Below are 23639 nucleotides of genomic sequence, written 5' to 3'. Positions count from 1 at the left end.
GGTATGTACAGCTATAGTTGATTCCCGGATGTGTGGATGGTTTGAGTGCGGTTACTTCACGAACATTAGTGCACTTTGAAGCGGACAAGAAAACCGACAAAAAGCTGAGTTCGGCGAGCACCGGATGTTGTTATTCGGCGAATATCCGAACGTCCATCCACACTAATCGGGATTCGGCGAAAATTTGCGCGGCATTGGACGAATACCGCATGTCTGGAGCCGCCTTAATAACTAACGCCCTGAAGATGATCTCAATAAAGATCGAAACGTTAGCACGATAAAGAAAATGTTTTTCTGAAACCTACATCACACCAGACCGCATCTCACGATTTCTAAATAAAAAACTTAATAACTAAGTTCAGCGATTATTTTCCAAATTTCTAGCATTATATTTTAACTTTAAGACAGTGCAGAATATTTCTGAATAAACTGTTCAAGTCAAGTCAATCTCTAGTGACCTGCGTGTTGATGGTGCATCAAATTACTTGCTACCCATTATTTTTCTACTATTTCGTTTTATTATTAGGTAATCGCCTCTCTGTTTTCGGTTTGTCTGTAATATGCAGTATGGAAACAGTAATACGACTGGGTGCAGAGGCCATGAATATGTCATGTACTCAAAAGAAGAGAGGACTGTCACGATTCTTGAAGATGTCGAAACTAGCGGTGTTGCGAGGAATTTCACCGTCGTTCACCTGCAACTGAGAGTAAAGAATGAAAGGAGCCGAAGATTCTTAGTGGGGGTAGAGTCGAACTAGTCAAACTTCTTCCTCCGGGCCAGTGTTATTATTCGCCATCGTATAGCCGTATCATTGAGTAGTAAGTTCTCAGTTTTTCGTTCTTTTCGTACGTCAATTTGCGCACTTAACTTCCAGTGTGAACGTAAACGTCTTCATTCTCGTCTTGACGCGATCCGAGCGATTTTCAGCACTTTCGGTCATTGAACTGCTGAAGATAGAAGAATTCTTGGATTCCTAAACAGCTACTTTTGTGAGTAATGCCACAACCGTAGACAATACCACATTTTTTAACTAACATGTTTGTGTATAAGTAATTACGCTATATATTATTTCATAGAATATAATAATGTGCATGAAAAATTAGTTCAATATCATAAGAGAGGAAAGTAAAAAAGACAAATAAACAATACCTGCCACTTTGAATAAATATTTTTTGATAGTGAGCATGTCAAAATTTAGTCTTTTGCAGTCGAAGCACGAACTATATGTGTATTTATTATTTTATAAAAGAATAATTTCTTTTTTATTGCAAGATTAGGAATCAATAACATCTGTTAATTCTTAAAGAATGTCCATTTTTAGATAATAACCTAAATGAAATGGCTTCCACTTTCATGTTCTACAAATATTAATGTCCTAGATTATACTAGAAACGGGGAAAGTGAAACATCTCGCCTTACCGGTTTTGTTAAACATTTCGGAAATTAAAGAATCTCACACACACAAAAAAAGTCAGAATATTGCTCTACTGCGTGTACTTTGACATTTGACTGTTTTTAAAATGTATGACTCGGCGATACCAAACATAGAGGGAACCTTTGACCTAAAGGCTTTCTTAAAAAGACCCGTATTTGCAAGTGTATAAATTATTGATGCAAGCGAGTTTATAAAATTATATTCATATTCCGTATTTTCTCTTCCAAGGGCTTTTACGTGATATCTCGTGTAAACGATAATAAAGTTGAAAGAAATATGAACGAACTAGTCGGCAGATCGAATAAGCCATATATGTACCAGATGGAGAAGAAAGCGAAAATAGGCTGACCAGAATCATTTTTCTCCTCAGTATCCAACGCGACAAAACGTTTGTTTTCCTCAGGTTTTATAGGCGTGTTTTTTTTATCTATCGATACTATTTGTATAAATCGGTTTGCTTTTCTTCTTTGTTTAACTTCCTTCCCCCGTCATCGAGATAGCTATAAACAAGTTTTTCAGTCCACCACCGTGACGCTTTCCACTCAACCTTTCGTAATTTTCATATTTCATGGCTGACCCATTTTCTCAGCTTCTCGGTTCAGTGCGAAATAAATTTATATTATTTCCGAAAAATGTAGAAAATAAACTGAGCTATGTAAATATTGAAAATTGCTTTGTTCTAAAAGAAAAAATCAAACTTCAAATGGAAAATGGAACGCTGTGAAAATATGATTTTTTTTAACACAAATTAAATTTTCAGAACTGAAAAATTTGTTTTTTTTCTTAGACAAACGTCAAGTTTTCAAAACGTGAAATTTTTTTTCTAAAATAAAAATCAAACTTTTAGAACATTTTGAAAATTTGCGTTTTTTTTTTTTTAATGAAACTTTAAGAACGTGAATTTTTTCTTTTTTTTTCTTAAAACTAAAAAAACAGATTTAGTACGTGGAAATTTGCATTTTTTAAACAAAAAATGAAACTTTCAAAACGTTGAGAAAACTTTTTTCTAAAACAAAAATCAAAAATTTACGTTCTGAAAAATTGCTTTTTTTGTAAAACCAAAAAAAAATCCCTTCCAAAAGGTAAAAAATTACCTTTTTCAAACCAAAAATCAAACTTTTAGAATGTGAAAATTTGCTTTTTTCTTTAAAAAAAATCAAACTTAAAAGTTTGCGAAAATTCGGATTTTTCTTATAAAACAAAAATTAACTTTTTCAGAACGTTGTGAAAATTTGCTTTTTTGCTACAAGAAAAAAAAATCAAAGTTTTAGAACGTAAAAGTTTCTTTCTTTTCTCTAAACAAAAAGTCAAACATTGAGAAAGTTGGGAATTTTTTTTTCAAAAAAACTAAGAACGTTCGAAAGGGAAATGTTGATTTTTTTGAAATCATACTTTTAAAACGTTAAAATTTCCTCATTTCTAAACAATAATCATTTTCAGAACGTTGAGAAAGATTTTTTCTTTTTTTCTAAAACAAAACATCATACTTACAGAACTTTTTTTAATCTATAGTTTGTATAGGAGCCGTCGATTAAACAACTCTAAAATCTAAACAAGAACGGGGGGAAAAGAAATATAATTTTATTTAAAATATAATGACCCGGTAAGAAACAAAATAAAAATTGTCTTTTATCAAATAAAAAATTACCCCTTTTACCGAAAAACAAGTAAAATTTTTCTTAGGGAATCAATCCAAAACAAATGCTATTATGGATGCATTTCAAAGAAAAAAGGAGCGGGCACACTCCAAGGGGAACCAGAACTTGACTAAAAAAATATCTAATAAATAATTTTATAACCTTACCAATTCATAAATTTAAAAAAATTGAACTCAAGCAATTGATGTTGAGAAATTAGAATCCGTTTAATGGTCTGTCAAAATTTTGAGTTTATGCCGATTTTATACATGTATGACGACAAATATGAAATATATCGAAAACTCCTGACTATGATGTACAATGTTCAACCTGATCACTCCGCAATTCCTGTTTCTGTTCCATGTTTTTTTTTTTTTTAAAGCAATCCTCTCAAACTTGGGTACTTGAATTTTAAATTTATATTTAGTGGGCAATAATTTACTTTAATTTTTATTATTTTTAAGCCTTTTCTTGAGAGTATTTTTACTTAGTTTTAGTGTTTCAGTGTACAACGTTTCAACAATCTTGTGCTGTTTTCAAGCATAATTCATTATTTCTAATTTTTTAGAAGATTTATTTTTAAAATGTTTTACTGAATACTTCATAATCTTTGAATATCTGAAAAAGTTGCCGATCCGGAAACAAAGCACACATACATATTTGTGTGAGTCAATGTGTATATGTCAAAGTTTTGATTTTAATGGTAATATTGTAGTTTAGTTGCTAGTATATTTTAAATTATTTGTTAAGTGTCCGTTTTTTTAAACGCATGTGCAATTCCAAGTTATTCTCCTAACAAATTTAAGTAAAAAATAGGTAACTTTTTCACATTGAGGTTCATTGTACAAGCGAGGACATGTCCAACGGTGTAATGTATAGGTGATGTGGTTTGACTTTCAAGAGTTAAACTTTATTTTCCATAAATGTCTTCTTTTTCAAATTTTGACATGTAGGTACGTAACGTAAGGAAAGCTTGTGGAGAAGATAAGTGACTTGTTAATATGGCGGCGTCATCCGAGTATGTGGCGGTAAGTGCATTCCCATTGGTGAACGTGTCAGAAGTAAAAATTTTGTACAACAGCGGAGCGAGTATTGACCCCTGTGGCACACCTGCGAGCACTTCCTTCATTTCATAACTTTCTGAACCCTGGTTTACTGCGAAAAATCTCTCCTTGAGGTACGATTGTATAATCAGATAATTGGGATAAAAAATAGTTTTAATTTGTGTAATAGCCCCTCATGCCACACTTTTGTCGTAAATCGGAGAAACATCTAAAAACACTCCAGATGGGTACAGTTTCTCCTCAAGATATGAGGTAAGTTTTGTTCCGTTTTTATTAAAAAAATTAGGAATGTTTTAAAATTGTTTTATTTTTACCAACAAAAAGAAATACATCAATGTACTTGAGAATATTATAAGATTACCGAAATGTTGTACATTCCCAAATATTTTAAAAACACCTTCAAGATAAGGCGTAAAATAACAAAAATTAAAGAATCCATATAAAAGAAACAAGGATAACAACAAAACACAAAGATTTTTTCAACTAGTGCTTTATAATTTTTTTTCTTATAGTTTAGGTTTATCTGATTGGAAATACTAAGTTTTTCAAAGATCATACAATGTAATTTAAAAAACCTATTATTTGAAAAACTTCGATTACTCAAATAAACGAACGATTTACTTCTTACCCGTTCTAACGAGTATGTGTGCGTCCAAGATGATAAAACAAGTAATGCATACATAATATATAATTTACATAATGAAATGTTGCAAGTAATTCTCTTTTCTTACTCTTTACAGAACTTGAGCCACGTGGATTATTAAAAAAACAAAACAAATACAGTAAGAAAATTAAATAACACCTAAACAACAATAAAATATTTCGGGATTTTATTGTCCATGCTCTCGCGAATGTTAAAACTCTGAATAGCTTGTAGCATAACAGCACACATACGCCTTAGCAACGAATAAATGTTTTCAAGGTCGTAAAAAATTAATATAATAATGAATTCTCATCAATGAGCACTGTGTAAATGTTTTATTGACTAAATAGATCAAAAACGCGGAAAGGTTAATAATATGGATAAAACAACTTTTAGTGATTTCCTATTAGTTTTAGCATATTGCCTCACCCAGTTGAATTAATGAAAATAGGCGTAAAGGGATTATAAAGAACAAACGATCATTATATAATACAATAAAATATGATTATGCTCAAATAATTAATAATTAAATTGATAAATAGTGTCAGAATTTACTAAAGTTTAAAAGTAAATAACATAGGCATCAATTGTTTAATTTCTTGGATGTTTTGGAATTAGGGTCCCTTTTCTTCGGAAAATTAGACAATTATTCCCCCTTGTTCCAGCTTTTTGCCAACTGCGCGGTCTTCGTCAGTACCATGTAGGGTTGAATTATCAATTTAAATTCAAGGTGTGTATTCAACGCCCAACTTAATGCTTAAAAATAATATAATATTTAAAAATCAAACCCCCGATTCCAACGCATTAAAGAAATAAATAAAAAATTGATGTCGTTGATAATTATTTTTAATCTTTAATAAATTCTGACAACCTTGGTCTCAACACATCCAAGAAATTGAATCATTGAAGGTCGATAAAACTTTTCACAACAGTATCAATTGTTTAGTTTGATTAGTAAAATTTTAATGGAAGAAATTCCTATCAAAAAAGAGGACATATGGCCAAAACCTCTTTACATTACTTTTCCATACTCCATCTCAATTAAAAAGCCATGAGCTGGCGAGATTTGAACCCGGAACCACTAGCGAGGCAAATTCCACCCAGGCCTCCGTAGTCCTTGAAAATTTAATTAATGATAAAAAAAATGATTTTCCAATAGCAAAACATATCGTTTCTCTGTCATAAAATTTAAATAGGCTTCTCTTTTTTATTAAATAGAATCGTGTAGAATAGAAAAAAGTCTAATTTTTTACATCCCCTTTAGTAAGAAACATCCCTGATCTTCTATCCCTTACAATAATGTATATGTAAGCCTAATTTTTGCCTTATTTTCAAGATTATTTTAAAATTTCATTCTGGAAAAGCCTTAGCCACGAAGGAGCTGTATTTGCTTGCCTATTGTTTTCCAGTTTATACATTTTTCTTTTTTTTTCTTTTGACTATTTGGCGCAATTATTTCTCTTGTATAATCCTTTTACATGTGTACTAATTATTAATTATGATCACACAAATAATTTGAAAACTAAAAATAAGTATGAAATGTGTAGATAGCTCTATTAAAAAAAGGCCCTTTTGTTGCGTTAGGTCAAAAGCAATAGCGAGACTATGTGGTCCAGGATGATCAAATTTCGAAGTAATGTTCAACAAATCGCAGAACAAAAAGAAAACAGCATTGAATTATTGTATTTAACTTATTTACATTTTATTCATTTCCAAAAGTTCAAAAATCCGTTTGTTAATTTTCAATTTTTACTTTTAAGAAATAATTAATGATCAAACTAGGAAAAAATGTTCGGCAAATCTAAGAAGCAGAAATCAACGACAAAAAAATTATTTTTAAAAATTCATTTCTAATCATAAATAAATTTTTGTTTAACAGTGTATTGAATATTGCTAAATAAGTGTGTGATGATTAATGACCGTTAATCGATAATTATTCAGAAATCGTGAGATGCGGTCTGGTGTGATGTTGGCTTCTCACTGGCAGTCTCAACACGACACGCAAGAATGGCACAATTACACAGAAGACTAACACTTTGAATGAGTAGAAATACTTTGATTGAATATAAAAAATATATTTTGCATTGTACAAATTCACTTTTCCACATCCTAAATGTATTTGTTAAATGTAAACAATGTTTGTAAACCCCAGGCCCTGAAGATGATCTCAATGAAAATCGAAACGTTGGCACGATAAAGAAAATGTTTTTCTGAAACCTACCAGACCGCATCTCACGATTTCTGAATAATTGCTAAATAATTTAATCAGATATCTTTTTCAATATCTTTTATATGATATAAAAAAGTAAAATATCCATTGCTAAAATTTCTTCATTGTTGTTTTAAATATTAACGCGCTTTTTGTATTTGGGGCAAATTTTTTTAATAGTGAAACCTCTTTATTGAGCTCAGATATATATATATTTGTACATTTTTGTACATTGTATACATTTGTCGCCGAGAATCCAATCCGATTACACGACATTTGAAAAATGGCAAAAAGGAGGGAAAATTCAAAAGGTGNTAATGAAGTATATTTCACTAAATCTCTCTGTGGCCATTTCATTTGTCGCCGAGAATCCAATCCGATTACACGACATTTGAAAAATGGCAAAAAGGAGGGAAAATTCAAAAGGTGGGGTTGAGATGGGAAGTTAGTATCCGATGTAACAATAGCTCAGGTGGTAGAGCAGCGGCGTATCTAGAAGATCGTGGGTTCGAATCCCCCTCGTGCCATTGACTTTTTTATCTCAACTAAAAACTTTAAGTAAATGTAATATAGTAATTGATCAAGCGGACCACGAAATTAGTGAATTTAATAATGATATTGTTTGAATTATGTTATGTAACGAGAATATATGCAATGTGCTGTAAAAAAGAAGTAGGATCATTAAAAAAAAGTTGGCTGAACAGTTTCGGAAACATTTTCGGTCCCAGGATTAGAAGTGATTGTCGGAAGGCATTCCAAAGAGAAGGTTGCGCAACGTCAAGAGCAGGCGTGGCACTCTCAGCCTCTCACTATGTACCCGGCAAGATCCAATGCCAGACTTTTTTCCTATTGTGGTTGATTTAAATTTCTGATTGAAGTTGTGGTTCCCTAAACGCCCTTGGCGATCAAAACAGTCGCGGCTTTGAATTTTTCAAAACTTCGACTTGTTGGTAGAAAATTTTTTTAATTCACGAAGATTAAATCTAGATAAAACAGAGAATTGTACTATATACAAATTTAAATATTTTTTATTATTTATTTTATTTAGAAAAACTATTGTAACATTCACTTTTGTTTATTTAATTCTTACAATGCTTCGAAAAGCTCGAAAGTCTGTACCATTAATAAATGCACATATAATTAAGCTTTGGATTACATTTCAATTGAATGCACGTCTTTCAGAAAAAATAAATCTCCAGAAAACAACTTGATATATTCTTGTACATCCGATATAGACTACGTGGTCATTCTCAATCAACATTTCTGTCAGTTATACAAGTTTTTGCAAAAACAGTAAATCTGTACTTACAAAAAACACTTGTATATATATACATATATATATTTTCTTTACATGCATCGCTTATTATATTGTACTCTTTTATTATAAAACATAAATTTATACACCCTGCAACAATGTCTCTATATGTCAGACTGATATATCTGCGATGTACTGTCTCTGAACGTCAGAGGCGTCACCTGTAGGGTCACCGAGTCATAATTGATTGCTAACGCCATTGCCGGATTAGGGTTGAAGTCCGTCATTAAATTCAACAGATCACAGTTTTTATCCTGTTTCGCTTTTAAAAACTCCATTTTTTCGAACCAATTTAACCTTTTTCCTTTATTTAATGTTGTATTTCCGTGCTATCCTCGGGCTTAAAATTGCGGTTCTCTCTGGCAATGTGGTCTTTAAATTCTTATCGGGAGCTATTTGTGGATAGTTGTTCTTTTATCATACTTTTTAGTGTTCTTCCCGTTTGCCCTATGTAAGAGGCATTACAATCATATTTGATTATACAAAACTACTAGACCATTTGTCCATTTTATCTATTGATCTGGATAAGATATCCATTAAGGAACTCATATTTTTGAAACTTAGCTTTTTTCCTTCTTTTTTCAATTCCCTTGTTATTTTTCCCGATACTTTACCTAAGTAATCGCAAAAAACTCATCGGGGTTCTTTTGTTTTTGTAGGTTTGTTGAGTTGTCCAGTGCCAATCTCTTTAACCGTTTTTTTATTTTCACTAACAATATTGGGAGAAAAACCGGTTTTTTACGTTAGATTTTTTATTACAACTGTTTCTTTTTCATAACTCGTACTACTGAACGGTTAAGTTATAGCTCTATCTGTAAGCCAAATGAGTGAAACCATTTCTTGGGTGTTGCAGAGGAACGAATTATATGGAATTAATGTGTCGCTTGTTGTGGTCTTTTTATATACATCAAACTCAAAAGTCTTTCCTATGACTGTAACAGTGAGATCTAGAAAATTTAGTTTACGGTTCTCGTCTATGTTAACGGCAATGACGTTAGCGATCAATTATGACTCGGTGACCCCACAGGTGACGCCTCTGACTTGCGGAGACGCACATCGCAGTTATATCAGTCTGGCATACACAGACGGAGACATTGTTGCAACGTGTATAAATTTAAGTTTTTTAAGAAAAGACTTTCAGATGTATGGAATTAAGCGGCTTTGTCGAAACTTAAATGCTAAGAACGAAACGTTAAAAGGTGGTCAAGTCCACCGGTCTTGTTTACGATTAGAACAAAAATTCACTATAAAAATCGGTTTTTTTGCGCAGATAAGCTGGCCCACTTTTCCCTTAAAGACGCACAGGAGAAATAAATCGTTCTTTTAAATACACTCAAGGACAAACAAATCCGGCCAATCCTATTTTGTTATTTATTTCAATTTATAAGTATTTTTATCGTTATATTAATTAAAACTTACTTGTTTTAATATAAACAAAATTAAAGAAGATCAGAAATTTGTGAGTTTAAAAGAAATTATTTAAATATAATAATTTGAAAGAAAATCACCAAATCAACGTAAAAATTTTAGTGATAGATTGAAATTTAACTTACAATTTATTACATAGTTTTGCTACTAATACCGCGTCTTACCTCCTTATGGCATTTCGTCTTGTGTCTCCCATTGTTCAACAAGATCGGTTTGTTGATCTTTACCATGTTTTATGTGTTCTATGAGATTCATGTCAGGAAAGCTGGCAAAATCATTGTGATAATCCCTACATCCTCCATGAAATGGGTGACAACTCGAGCTACATGCGGTCGAGCATTATCATTAACACGAAGTTGTCGATAATAGATGGAAGTGAGGGCCACAGGTTCAGAAGAATTTCTTCAACGTACTTTACTGCAAAGTTCCATGCTCTATGATTCGTGGTTCGATGCGTAAATGGCGTTAATTCTGTACCCTAATTGACTGTATTTGAAAAAGGAGGACCTGATTGACACAAACACCCCGGCACTCCACTGTGAATAGAACAGAAGTGGCCAATCGAGCTGCTGATTTGTGAGTAGTTGCTTTTCTGCTCAATGTTTTTCCAGCAGTGGAGAACGTCTAGAGACTAGCCTGTTCTCACGAAGCCTTCTCATCATCTTTGGATTAGAATTCGCCCTTACATTACGAACATTTACGTTTAATTTTCGCTACCTATCAACTACATCGTTAAATGACGGTAAGTGCAATAAAACATCTCTAGCCGTCATACTTCGCTGTCGACCAATATCTTCTCGTCTACCGAGACTTCCGGTGGCTTAAACCGCTGTAGAATATCGTGGATGGCAGAGTGTGGCGCGGCACACGCAGAACTTGGACTACGTAACGGCCGATACTTCCGTCGTTGGCCAAAACATCTCCCTGTGCAAGAGTTTCTCGAATTAAAACCATGCTTTTAAGAAACACGAATTAATAATTTATTTTACACGAATTAATAATTTATTTTACTTAAATTTATTGTCCAACAAAAAATTCAAAAAGTTAGCCCTAGAAAGTATGAAATTGAACTAATTTTTAAAAATCATTTTAATCTAAAGTGGGTTCAAGGATTAGTACCACTCTATAAAGATAAACAAGAAGTAGTTAAAGTTGTGTTTATGTTTTAAGTAAACTATTAATCTTTATACATAGTTATAATGGAAAATAAACGGAATTGTCCGGTATTTGTATTTTGTTTGTCTTTGGGTGTATTTACAAACAACCGATTATTCAATGAAGTCACTTGTTAGTGGTGATTACTAACTGGTTAACTTTGGTTAACTACAAGTTGCTAAGTGGGGGTAAAGGCAAAATTCAAAAACTAGCGGCAAGCGCGGAAGGGTTGATATCGTAGTGTTAAGGACGCATTGGGATTCTTTGAGTAGATTCATGTTGTGGGGCAGAGTCGGGGCTGCGTCGCAACAATGAATCTACGCTGCTCCGCGACAAAGAATCGTGTCCAGATCAAGATTCAGTTCACATTCATCAGTGTCTGTGAAAATGACAGAGGAACTAGCTTTTAAAGGAATTTCCCTTGCTCTTTTTTGCATTGTACGTAGTGAATCCAATCGGAGGTGCATTAAAAAACGCCCAAAAAGATGGTGGGTTCGACAAATATTTCACGGCGGGAATCAGCACGGGAAAAATCGTTTGGACACTTCGCGATTAAATGATGGCGCAGGGTTCAGAAATTTTTGAGGATGTCCCCGAACGATTTCGAAACCATTTTAATGAAAGTTGGTGGTCAAATTTCAAAGAAAGATACCAACTTTTGGGAATCTATCTCTCCGGCCAACAGATTAGCTGCCACTTCCGGTTCCTAGCGAGTGGAGACTCGAATACAAGCCTCGTGCACACCTTCAGGATTTCAAAACAATCAATATCACATTTCGTTCCAGAAGTGTGCGAAGCCATCATTCATCGTTTTTTGGGCCAAACCGTTCAGTGTTTAGCTTTTCAATTCCCGATTTCTGTATTCCGTAAATGATATCCCACAAACACCGATGGGAATGCATGTCTTCGAACAAACTGTAATGTCAACTCAGTACTCCACAACATATCTTTATACAAGACACTGTCAAAATCTTCAAGAAAACACTACAACGTCAACTAAATAAATGAAGCAAGAGCGCTTGTTCCGATTCACGTCCGCACTGGCAAATGTTGCGCAACATTGAGTCAAAGAATCCCAAATCGGATGGGATTCAAAAGAGCCCGAAAATGCTAGCCCGCAACACACCAGATTCATCGCAACAATGAGTTGGGGATGCCCGGACTCAGGATAGACGCAGCCGAGACTCTCCGGAGATTCAAAGAGTCGACTCAAAGAATCCCAGTGCGTACTAGGCCTAGGGGTGTAAGATGTTTTTACTATCTGTACAAACATATACATTACGTAATGAAATAAAATATTTCTCATTTCATACATCCTGCGGGGGAGCCAGCAACCTCTGTTGCCTCCCAGCTTTCTGAATAGTTATTTATGAATTATTTATAAGGAGGTGGCGGGGCTTCAATCGCCTTACTGGGTTTTAGGATGGGTAATGTTGGACATGGATCGGGCTAATGTATTAAGATGTTTAGCGGTTTAGCGGTATTCGACAGTTCTAGTCCATATGTCCAAATTGGTTAGTAATTTTGTAATGTCAGTTTGTTTTTGTCGACTAGTTAGATTTCCGTCCAAGTAAGTTGAAGAGAAGATCGAAGACTGCTCATTTCCTCTCTTTTTATTTCTATATGTCGGTACCAGGTTAAACGTGTGTTAGGCTAGCGTACACAGTCATTTTCAGAGAGAGAAATGTGGTGGAGGAATATTGTGTGAGGTATTTTGCTTGTGAGGGTGAATGTAACATGTGTGCATTTGATTTCATTAATTTTTATCATCCAGAGTTGACTTCATTCGACTATTGGATATACGTGTACCAGGAGCTCAACCGAGTGGTTGCAGGATCCGGATCAAAGGAAAGCTCGGCTGTGTCGTTGCAAAGTATGCAGAGAAGGTAGAGCGTGTAGTTGAGATGTCTGAGGGGTAAAGGATGTAGAGAAGTGGTCCGAACTCACTGCCCAGTGGCAATCCTGCTCCCACAGGACAGTAGCCGGAGTAGTCCAGTGGCAAACTTGAAATATTCTTGTGGGGTAGGAGCGAAGGATTAGGTATGGCCTTTGGAAGAACATGCTTTAGTTTGTAAAGAAGATCCTCATTCCAGCAATCAAACACTTGTTGCACATGCAGCCCTTATAGTTCGCTGGATGGTTTTGGCGCGTAAGGCGCAGAGCGCAGGCTATACGGAATCATTCGGCATTCTTCATATGTATGGGTACGTCCGCACTTCAATCATCTAGAAATGTGGTGGCATTAGGTTCTGGTGTGCCCTTTTCAAGGCTAAAGGCAGGAACACACTTACATAATGCAACGCCATGCGACACTCCCCGATGCTACCCGACGCAAATCTAAAGTCAATTTTTCCGTAAGGTTTATTACCTGCACATCTGCACGATGCTATGCTACGCTAAACTACTCTACGCTCTGCGATCCCCAATGTCTAGATTTTCGTCGTGTCGCATCGAGTACAGTCGAAGACAAAAGAACCGGACACTCATATTTTTATTCAAACTACATGTATTATTGTCGTTATATTAATTACAACATACTTATTTTAATATAAACCAAATTAACCGAGATCAAAAATTCATTAGTTCTTTATTTTAAAAAATTAATTTTAATGGTTTGGTAGAAAATTGACACGGTTATACTCGTAAAATTTATTTAACAATTTATTTCATGGTTTTGCTCATAAAATTGCACCATTGTCGTCGTTATATTAATATTACAACATTCTTATTGGAATATAAACCAAATTAAATGAGATCAAAAATGCAGAGTGTAAAAAACAATGATTGAATTATGATGGTTAGGCAGAAAATTTATCAAAACACAATAGAAATAAAAAATTAACTGTGATTAAAAATTAATTAGTTTTTATTTTAAAAAAATTAATTTTAATGGTTTGGTAGAAAATTAATCAAAACANAATATTGATGGCATTGCCTATTCAATAATCAATAAATGAGGACGATGGGTGTAAATGGCCTGTTAAAGAAAGGAAGTAAGGAAATGTGGATTTCGGGAAGAGGGGTAGAGCCAGGATAGGTCCCTAGAATATAAACCTGACAATTCATTAATCATTTTAGGCGCTTAGTTTTTGCTCCTTCGAAATCTCACCGTATGCAACACAGATGTAGTCGAAGAAGAAGGAAAATGAATAAGGAGACCAGGAGTTTACGGATGGAAAACTGTAGGAGGGGCCAGGTCTGGCGTAATTGGATGAGGGAGGCAATACAGCGACGTGAAATTTGGGAAGGGTAGTAGGAGAGGTTTTGGTCAAGGATAACTGCAAGGTTTTTAACGAAAGGGCGGAAGGAAATGGTCTAGTTATTGATGGTAAGAAAGGGAAAATCGGGGTGGGGGATTTGAGGAGATTGCTGGATCCTATGATGATAGGAACTTGGTAGGGTTGAGGTTGAGAGAATTTTTGTAGGCCCAAGTTATTGATGGAATTAAGGTCTTTCTGGATCTTAGGGATGGCCCATGGTAGTCCAGAGGGATAGAAGGACAGGTAGATTTGGGCGTCGCCAGCGTAGAAGTGATAGTTGCAATGCTGGATGGAATCGGAAAGGTCATTAATGTATTTATGAATTAATATTTAAATAACATATGAATTGCTTATAAATTATTTTTAAAAAAGGCATTAAAACTAGAAATATGAGGAATTTCAATGAAATATAAAAAGTAACACATGTACTATAATTGTTAGTTACTCGTGGCCATAAAAGTCAGTAATTTAAAGCATTAACATGAATTGTAACAATTTAACAAACTTATTTTTCACCAAAAATTTTAGCCAACATTTAAATTTGCTAACAACAGTATGGAAAATAAAATAAAAATAACATGGACCGATAGGAATATGAGCAGGTTGCGCTTTTTTGCATAGAACAGTTAAAAAATGACAGCCAGCAAGATAGCATTAAAAACACCTTCAAATTCATAACATCAAAAATGCACTTTTTTAATTAAATTTTTTTAAACATCTACTGTTTCGTGCTTTATAATAATTATTCAGGTGAAATGCGCTATCTTTTGTATTTCGGTGAAAACCTGATCGATACTGACATTGATGGGCATCTAACCTTGCCGGATATTTTTGATACCAAGTTTCCTGAGAAAGCGGCTTATGGAAGCATTTGAAGCGCAACTTGTTGCCGATAAAACTCTTCAGTTATCGTAGCTTATGCTACAAAAAGTGTTTTCCCACTTGCCTATCTTTCGTCATCGCACCTCATAAGACTTATGAGTACTCGAATTTTTTCCCTTCGATTCACGGTACTTTTTCTAATAAAACAAGTCGGATGGGTTATAATACTTTAATAGGCGACGTTTTCATCAATCAATGACTCAGAATTCATGATGGGTAGGGTTTTCTGAAACTTATGGTAACGGAAGTGGGTTACTACTTGTACAAAGGAGAATAAATAATAACAATATGTATAAAAACCTTCTTCTTAGAATCTTTCCTTACATACTAGGTATAAGTGCTTAATTGAACTTATAAAATAGAGCTAAAAAATTTTCTGAGGATTATGTATCGTGCAGTTTTGATATTGGGATGTTTGGCTGAAGCCAGTGCGTAAATATCTATAGGTTTCATTACGGTGTAATAAAGCAGCATTTAATTTATGATTGTCAAGAAGTAGAGAAAGAGATCAGATTATTACATAACTACTTGACGTTTTAGTCGGGAGTTTCGAAGTCTGACTTTGTCGATGTCCTGATCCTATATACTTACGCTGAGAAGCTCATATGATTCACTTAAACGGGAGTTGCAATCTTTTTTCATAGAGGATTATGTCTGTGGATTTTTTTAGGTTTCTTCACATCAAGGGTAGTGAAAAGTGTTGGAGGAAGTTTGAAGTGGAAATTTCAGGATAAATGTTGTTCGAGATGATTGCTGTATCATCTACATAGATTAGGATCGTGGGATCGGTTGTTAGCTGTGTACACTCGGTAAAGTGTGGGATCAGATCGCTACCCTGAGAAATCCCAAGAAGCAATGACTCTGAAGTGGGATAGCTGCTAAGGATAAAGTAGTAAGTGGAGAAAGAATGTCCATGAGTTACCCGGGCGCCTAACGTGATCGGAAGCCATTCAACACAAATCAAGAAAAGTAGAACTAAGGTCCGCAATTCGGTGGCATTTCCGGACGGCTGAGTAACATTGCTTCACGTATACTCGGTCGTCCTATAAAGGACAATGAGGATCTTTAACGTCCGCACCGCCTACTCGGCCTTATCGGAGGTTTTGATTCTCAACCTGAGAGTTGACGCACCTCCGCATACGACAGAAGGGTGTTACTGCCGCAGCGGGACAAAACAACCTCGCTCTCCGCTTGCCCGTTCCGAGTGGTCGGGTCCGCATTAAGCATCGCAAAGGGCTACCTAAGCCGAAATACATCAGCTTGGTCTCCCGCGCACTCCCTAGGTAGAGAAGGACACTCTACCTCCCAGAGTAGTCGGGCTTCCCCAGTGTAGAAACTACCGGATCCCCTCCGGCTACTGTTTTGTTTAAAGTGGAATTGCTAACCACCCCCTAGAGAAGACCGCCTTCGGTAAAAGCCTCCAATCGAGCTCAACCTACACCTACGTGCAAAGCATACTCGAGTAGGATCAACCGATTCATTACCCGTTCCCATCCACCACTACTCACGCATTCGAGGGACTTTTCAGCATAATCATAGCGTCCTCAACGCTTATAACGCCGTCCGATCCGCCGTATCCCGGGAGGCCGGGTGTATAACGATGGTCATGCGGAAGTCCACAGATAGAAGACAGCCTCTTCTCTAAGTGCCCTCCAAGGGTCTCGCCACGGCCAACTACGAGTCCATTCCCATTGTAACAGGGGCTGAACCTTGGAACATTTCTGTTACCTCGTAGTACAGATGGCTATGCACCCTCCATGCAGACAAGATCTTGTGCCCTAACCCTCGTGTGCCTCTGATAAGGCACCTGCCGCCCCATGCCGCTTCGAGGCCGACACGAGTACAGCTTGTGCTTTAGAGAGGTTGCCAAGCCCTCGGGGCTGCACCATTATTTTGCGCCCGGACACCCCCCCCTTGTAACCAAAGGTTGGGAGGGGTCACAGGAAACAATGAAGGAACGGCTGAGTGACAGCTACATAATCCAAACTGATGGTCAGTGTTAAACTTTCGGTATTTATGTTTGGGTCTTATCCGAGAATGGTCTCTAATGGGCCTTTAGGAAGTTAGAGGTTGTGTTTAGGGATTGAGGCTCATGTGATGGCGGAATGATTCCAGGGTATAAAGAATATAAACTGTACGTAGGATGGAATTAAATAGATATGTAATGAACCTGATTTCCTGCGACAGTGTTTCAGAAAATGAGGGTAAATCAGGTTGATTTCAGAGCTTTATTAAGTTTGAGGTGGGCCGTAGCATACTGAACCTTTGGCGGAGGAAACGGTTTAGGAAGAGTTAAGTGGAGATGCAAAGTTAGGAATTCTTCTGTAAAACATAATCGGGATGAATGATTTTGAAGTGAATGTGGTCCGATAAACAGCAATTTTAAATTGCTAGATTAAAATTAGGGGGAGGTCACATCCATGTAAATACATACTTTTTGTTATATATTGAAGTTTATTCATGAATTAAATTCCTATTAGTATAAAAAAGCATCTAACACTTACGTAATCGTGTCCACCTATGCTTTCCTCCCATTGATATTTATTTCATATTGGCTCGTCCTCCTTAAAATTGAATAATATTATGAGTTGAGGATATCCGTTCTGAGGACTAGTTTAGCTGAAAAGGAGGCAAACTCTAGTCTGGCGATATTTGATTAGGACGAGGTCCGGGCTTGTTTGCAGAGTGTGTGTGCGCAGATAATCACCTCTCGAGACTTAGGAGGGCGTGTCGCGCGGGGATCCGTGCCACCCAACAACTACTTCCCTCAGAGGAAACTCAGAACAAACAAAGAAACAGATCTCTACGTGTTGGCTAAACAAATATATAAGCGCGAGAGCTGGTTTTTTGCTCAGTTAATCCCGTTGTAGGTGGCTTAAATCCGTTTGACATTTTCTCTGCAATTTCTGTTCTTGAGGAATCTTGTTTAAATAAATTGCATAAATATTCGTAGCATAAGACATACAGTTATTTTTATGAAAAACATTTGTTAAAAGAATTGCATATATTCATTGCAATATACGTTTTTTGACAACATGCAATTCGATGACCTTACGTGCATGGTAACAATAGAAGGAGCAATTAATCACTTCTATTCTCCCATCGCACTTCTCGCTAATGACTAATCGTCATAATGGAGGTTTTGGCCGGCCTTACAGAACTAATGAGATGATGGGTAAGTTTTCCATAGAGCTTGGAACATTTATAAATGTGATTATGATTGGAGTGAAGGGATTGGAAAATTTTGATATCGTAAGTTTTAGCGATTCCCTACAGCTGATCACATACGTCCAGACCGGTGTTAGACGTGTTTGGACATTGTTTTTGTCGACAGTTGGATTGTCCCGTGTTTATAAAATATTCCGTGCTGTCTCTTTTGCTCATGTCGTTTCAATCGAGTTTGCTGATTCATGTTAAACGTGAGCTTCGTTGAAACTGAAGGTTTGCAATCAGTTTTAAGGTTTGTTGGACACAATTGCAAAAGGAGATTTTATCCAACACCACAGTTGGCACGCAATTACTTTCACCAGTTTTAATTTTTCATTGTTTACTCTAATATGCTATACAGGGTGTATCAACTTTCTATAGTACACCAGTTTAATTCGGAAACTATTAACGATATATGCCCGACTGAAGACGCGTGAAGGGGGCATGCTTTTTGTAACAAAAATAAACAAAAAATTAATTTCGAAATAAACGGAGTGGGCCATCTTGTTACAAAATGCATACACCCTCAAGCGTTTTCAATCGGGCATTACTCAGAAATGGTCGGCTTATTTTATTAATAAGCTCTAAAATCGAATTGTACAATAAAAATATGGTATTCTCTTTTAAAATAACAAAGATTGTGTCATTTCCCAGCTAGGTGAGAAAGTTACGTTAAATCTGTAACCACCACCCGATTCCTAGCCAAAATTAACTTGGGGTTTGTATTAGACCGTTGTTTGGCTAAAGTTAATTGTTTCAGAATTAAATGGGTGGATTGTAGAGGTTGATACACCAGTTGATATGAGACATGTCTCTGGAGAAGGCAGAACCTTTAAAAAATTATAGAATCATGGTGAGTAAGACTACACCAGTGAAGGTGTAAGTAGAATGGTAGAAGTAATTGGGACATCGGCGTACATGATATAGATGATTAGAGTAAGCACAATGTCATGAAGTGTTCCCTCAACAGAAGCAGTAGTTGCAACGTATCATAATTTTAATACCATGGTGTTCGATCAGTCGCATATCTTAATCCGTTTATCTTCCTTCATCAATTTCTTCATCTTTGAAAAAAATAATTAAAAAAGCAATTTCACCACTAAAAAGGACATAAAATGGAGTCCTTTTCTGAAAGTTGCAAGTTTATAGGTTTGAAAATAGTAGTTTTGAATCTCTCTAGTAAATTTTTCAACTTTGAAAAACAAAATATTTTTCAAAATTCTCGCTACTAAATCGCTTATTTCACTAACGTTTGCAAGTTTAGTATTTATCACATCTTATTAGACATGTCACGTACTTTTCAATGGTATCAACAGATTTGTCCAAAACCTTGTAGTTTTGGAGTTATCATTGTTTATTTGAAGTAGGGTCGTGAAATCTTAAAAAATCAGAAAAAGTGGAATAACTCCGAAACTGATGAGAATCGGATCATAGTTAATTAGGACTTTTTGGTTCCATTTTGAATGTAGAATCTAATGGCAAAATTTGTAACATGAGTAGGCGAACAACCTGTATAATGTTGAACTGGTGAAATTTATAATCAACTGTTTATATACTATTTATATATAATTATAAAAATAAAAATTTAAAATAATTTATAATTAATATATATTATTTTAGAACTTTTTATTTTACCAAGAAGGTAAAATGTTTTTTGTGCATTGCTCTGTCCGTATGAAACATCAATCTCAGTCCTTGCAAATTAATAATTATAATAATTAATAATAATAATGCAATAAAATAAATCAAACCAAAACAAAAGAACTGAACAAAAATTTTAATTTACAATTATATAAATTAAATACCGTATATAAATTATGAATGTTGGAGTAAGTGCGGTGTTCAATCCTTTTTAAAAAGGATTAAATACCGTGGTTTAGGGTAGTTTTAGTCTAGTGACTCCTGCGGGTTAATTATTAATTACATCACATTATTTTTCTATTAGAGAAAAAATATTTTAATAACGCCTGCCATTTATACCACATGTTCTTCGATTATGTCATTTAAGTCCTATTGTAAAGTTATAGATCTCGTGTAACAAATATTCGGGCGTCAAAAGAAATGCCGCTTCAGAACATCAATGGCCCACCATGGAATGCCACCTGAGGAACCATAAAGAATGAGGTGTAACTTTCTCCTGAACGTCTCCATATAAAATTACGTCCATCTGAAGATTTGAGGCCAACTCTCACCTCATGGGTAGAGAACTCGTTCCCAATTCACATGTTTCTATGCCAAGTGAAGCCTGGCCACTTTCTGAGGTGTGGTGAGAAGAGGTCCAGGCGCCGAGTGCCGGCCGTGAGGTTAATTTCATTGAGCCTTATTACAGTCCTGGGTGAAATCAAAACATTTCGGACTTGTCTTATCAGATTTCTTATCTAATTTCCCGTAACACTCCGGTTTCATAGAGCCTGATGACGGATGAATCTATCGTCTCTTTCGTCCCAGGTGGACCTGTCTTGGCCTTTTAGTGTGAAGCTTTGTTTGTCTGAAGCGCCGAAGCGCCTTTCTACTGTAGAATGATTTGTACTGTCACCTACCGACTTCGCGCTGCCTCTAACCTTCCTCTAATAATGTTAGGACCCTGACACTGTCATACTCACTCAAATGCCTGATTAGAGCCATTGAAAAAGATTTAAGAATAATATCAAATGCAATGAACAAAGAAAAAGGATTAACTGAAAGCGATATTTAGCAATAGCAGAATGGAAGTGCATAAGCTAATTTTTGTGCAAATGGGATTAATCAACCCAAAAGTAAATAAAGGAAGTAAAAAACCATTATTTACTGTTTATTTTGACTACGATCGCTCCTAATTAGCCGTAAATAATGTAGAAAGACAATGGATTTAATTTTAAACTAAATAAATCGATGGTGTGTTAAATTTTTTCCATCGTTGTGTTTATGGTTAAGCTGGAACTTCCAGTGGAACGGTAGAAATGGTAGGCTCAACTGTGTAAATTTATTATATATATGTATATACATGGGCAGATTTGAGCTTATACAAATACCAAAAAATTTACTTATTTACAAAAAAGGAAAAGAGGAAAACGGTATGAGATCAAAGTATCTAGTACGATTGGAAACTAATGTAAATTTTGTGTGGCAAAATTTTTTATTAGTTTAAATAAAAAGTCGTTTTATTAACTGAAGGGAGTGTAAAAACGTTAATTTAACATCAGAGAAACAAAGTCTGATTTAATGAAACATTCGTATGACGTTAAACCAGTTAATCCCTTTAGGGATAATGCAGTGGAATAAATATTTCGTTAGATAAAAGCGTCATAACGCCTCGTCGTACTGGAAAGAGGACAAAAGAATAAAGGATTATCTAGTTTGGCTAATCGCATAAAGTCTCATTACGTTATCGTGTTTTAAAATGTTCGAGATAGAGGTCGTCAGGCTTTTTTAAGCCGGGTTTTCCCGAGGTCCGCTAATCGACAGTGTCTTAGAAAACGCTGGAAACTCACTGCTCGCGGCAATTTCAAAATGTATTATTCATGACGAATGTTATACGACACTATGCATTAAGTGTCCGAAAATCGGAAAATCCGATTTCCCATTCGATACGTAATGTAATCCGTCTGCTCTCTAAAAGGGTTAAGTGATCACGTAGAAAACCGCCTATGGAATAAATAAGTCCTCATGCCGCAGACCAAAACTTTCTTTAATAGCAGCTAACAACGATCATTTTTAATTTTTTACACCCTTCTCCCTAACATTATGTTATACCCAATCCCTCTGCTAACCTTTCAACTTTCACTATGAATTTTAAATTAAATTAAACTTTAAAAAATATATTATAAACATTGTTGCAAAATAAAAGACGAACCTTGATACAATTTGGCTGTCAGAAAAAAATCGGTTCAGATCGAAATGATATTTATCTGTGGACAAGGTTGTGTGATGATGTCGTAGTCAAAACTGTTGTCCTCGAAGAACGCAAAAGAACTGGCCTTGAGAATGAATCCCCAAGGTTAATCCAAAGATGATTGAAGTCAATCCGCATCTAAACACGACGCAAAAAGAAAAATAAACCTTGTGAATCATACTAATTTACTACAAATCCTGGTGGCCTTTGGATATAATGGACTTCGATGATGATGTCGTGAGGGTTTAACGGAACACAAAAACCAAAATGCAAGTTTAATATAAATTTGTATCACTATGAGAAAAGTACATTAATACTCGAGTACAATAATTGACAAATTGTTATTAGCAGACAAAAAAATTGATCGGGTTGAAAAAAACTGAATCTCTTGTAATACACGACGAGAACATTCATGAATAATCAGGCAGCAAATTAGGTCTTGAAAGGAAAATCAAACCTCAAGAAACCTGTAATCCGGCAAAAGCCGGGTATTGTTTCCCTCATCCTGAACTTGTAAACAGGGAAGTCATAATGCCGAAAGTTGGCCTTCCCCCGATATATCTCCCATGTTCTCGGTATTATTTTCCTAACTACATAGTAACGGTAATAATAAGTATGATGTACCGTTACCATTTACGTATCGACTTTTTGTTAATCAGCAAAAAATCACGAAAGATCTGTAAACATTATCTTTAGATAGGTACTGAACAAATTAAAGACGCATTGCAAGAAAATGTGTTCATTGTAAATGTATGTGAGATAAATAGATAGGTTAGATAGACAGATAGATATAGGTAGAGATAGAGAGAGAGAGAGAGGAAGAGAGACAGTGCTAAAGATAAAGAAGAGAAAGAGGGCATAGAAAGGAAAAAGGAAGAAAGAAAGCGAGCGACAGAAAAGAGAGAGAGAGAGACAGGGAGAGACAGTAAAAGAGAAAGAAAGAGAGACTGTGGTAGAAAGAAAAAGAAACAATAAAAGAGAGAGAGAGAAAAAGTGAAATAATGAAATAGAATGAGAGAGAAGAGAAAGGGTGGTATAGAACGAGAGAGAGAAGGGAAAGTGAGATAGAAAAAGAAAGAGTGTGATAAAAAGAAAAATAAAGAAAGAAGTGTGAGAGAGAGAACTGAAAAAGTGGCATAAAGAGAGAAGGAGTGCGAGAGAAAGGAAATAGAGAGTGAGATAGAAACAGAAAGAAAGACTACGGTAGAAAGAAAAAGAATGAAAAGAGAGAGAGAAAAGAGAAAGAGTGAGATAGAATGGAAAAGAAGAGAAAGTGTAATATAAAAAGAAAAAGAGAAGGGAAAGAGTGAGATAGAAAAAGGAAGAAAAAGAAAGAGTGTGATAAAAAGTAAAATAAAGAAAGAATTTGTGAGAGAGAGAAGTGAAAGAGTGACATAAAGAGAGAAAGGAAAGAGAGAGTAAGATAGACAGAGAAAGAAAGAGAGACTGTGATAGAAAGAAAAAGAATGAAAAAAGAGAAAGAAAGGGAAAAGCGAAAGAGTGAGATAGAATGAAACAGAAAAGAAAGTATA

The 23639-nt window shown here is 35.3% G+C and overlaps 1 protein-coding gene across 1 annotated transcript in view; it reads left to right on the top strand.

The window, feature by feature from the left end:
* The first annotated feature begins 766 nt into the window (after window positions 1-766).
* LOC106670727 (alpha-tocopherol transfer protein-like) overlaps window positions 767-23639 on the top strand; it is a 69810-nt gene continuing 46937 nt past the window's right edge. The window contains exon 1 of the mRNA XM_014401297.2: window positions 767-990. The gene's annotated coding sequence lies outside the window, so the exon portion shown is untranslated. The remainder of the gene's footprint in view (window positions 991-23639) is intronic.

The sequence above is a fragment of the Cimex lectularius genome, unplaced genomic scaffold (genome assembly GCF_000648675.2).
Source record: "Cimex lectularius strain Harlan isolate CLEC.00 unplaced genomic scaffold, Clec_2.1 scaffold22, whole genome shotgun sequence".
NCBI classification, from domain to species: Eukaryota; Metazoa; Arthropoda; class Insecta; order Hemiptera; family Cimicidae; genus Cimex; species Cimex lectularius.
This window is presented reverse-complemented; position numbering and strand designations above follow the sequence as displayed.